The sequence below is a fragment of the Corylus avellana genome, chromosome ca10 (assembly GCF_901000735.1).
Source record: "Corylus avellana chromosome ca10, CavTom2PMs-1.0".
Taxonomy (NCBI): domain Eukaryota; kingdom Viridiplantae; phylum Streptophyta; class Magnoliopsida; order Fagales; family Betulaceae; genus Corylus; species Corylus avellana.
The window spans coordinates 3,421,669-3,422,747 of NC_081550.1; the positions used below are offsets into that span (position 1 = coordinate 3,421,669).

Below are 1,079 nucleotides of genomic sequence, written 5' to 3' on the forward strand. Positions count from 1 at the left end.
ACTAATTTTAAGACATATAAAAAAACAAAGACGAAAAAAATCTACTCAATGAACATTGACATAATCTAAAAAAAAATCATACATCGTACCAAAAATAACGATAAAAAACTCTTTCACTATCATTTCCCTTAATTCAATGTGAAATTTACAAAAAAGAAAACAAAATCAATTTGAATAAATAATATATAAATTAGTAGAAAATTTAAGGGATAAAAATGGAACATAACATTAAATTTGGAAACTACAAAGATGGGACCATTGGAAGAGCCCTTAATCTTCAAGACTCGTAAATTTGGAAATATGCTAGGCAATTCTCTTAGCTTGGGACAGTTACTATGCTTTAGCCGGCCAGTGGAACATCATTCAACCTCCGTCTATTTCTCTAACTCTTGCATACCTTTGATGTTGAGATCTCGAAGATTGGGTAACTGGATCACCTAGATCGAGGGTTTTGCATTTTATGCAACCATTCAAGGTAAGATTGACTACATTTTGGAGCCGCCCTCATTTCATCCAAGCAACCAATTCATTGCCCCTAAAACCTATAATTTGGAGCTCTTTGAGGTTCGAGTAGTGAGGTTGTAGATCTTCGAGTACACTGTTTTCAGTTGCTTCATCTTGTGTACTAACAACTCCGTCACTCCATTCAAACACCAACTTGTCAAGGCTCTTCTTCTCATTCAAATTGGCGGCTCCTGCATTAGCTGCCTTCTCTAGCTTTGAGATATGCAATGTTCCTAAAAGATGAGCCATTTTCGCCAATTGTTCAATTTCATATCCATTCTCGCTGCCAACGTGAAATACGGGCAGATTGTGTAGACTGGTCAAGTTGCCCATACTTGGTGGCAACATGGAGAGCTTAAACCAGAAGATATCATCGAGCTCAAGATGTCGAAGATTAACCAAATTCCCCATGTCCTTGGGCAAACTAGAAAGCCAAACGCATCCCAAGTGTTTCAAAGTTTGCAAATTGAGTTGGGGAGAAGTTTGATTTTTGTTTTGGAGAGGTTGAGGTAGCACAACTGCTTCAACTCTTCAATTCAATCAGGCAATTCAGAGATCTGGTTTGAACTAAGATC

The 1,079-nt window shown here is 37.3% G+C and overlaps 2 protein-coding genes across 2 annotated transcripts in view; one reads left to right on the forward strand and one right to left on the reverse strand.

Moving 5' to 3' along the window:
- LOC132164740 (uncharacterized) overlaps window positions 1–1,079 on the reverse strand; it is a 57,820-nt gene that overhangs the window by 24,455 nt on the left and 32,286 nt on the right. The window lies entirely within an intron of this gene.
- Window positions 1–1,079, forward strand: part of LOC132164741 (uncharacterized) — a 20,602-nt gene that overhangs the window by 16,953 nt on the left and 2,570 nt on the right. The window lies entirely within an intron of this gene.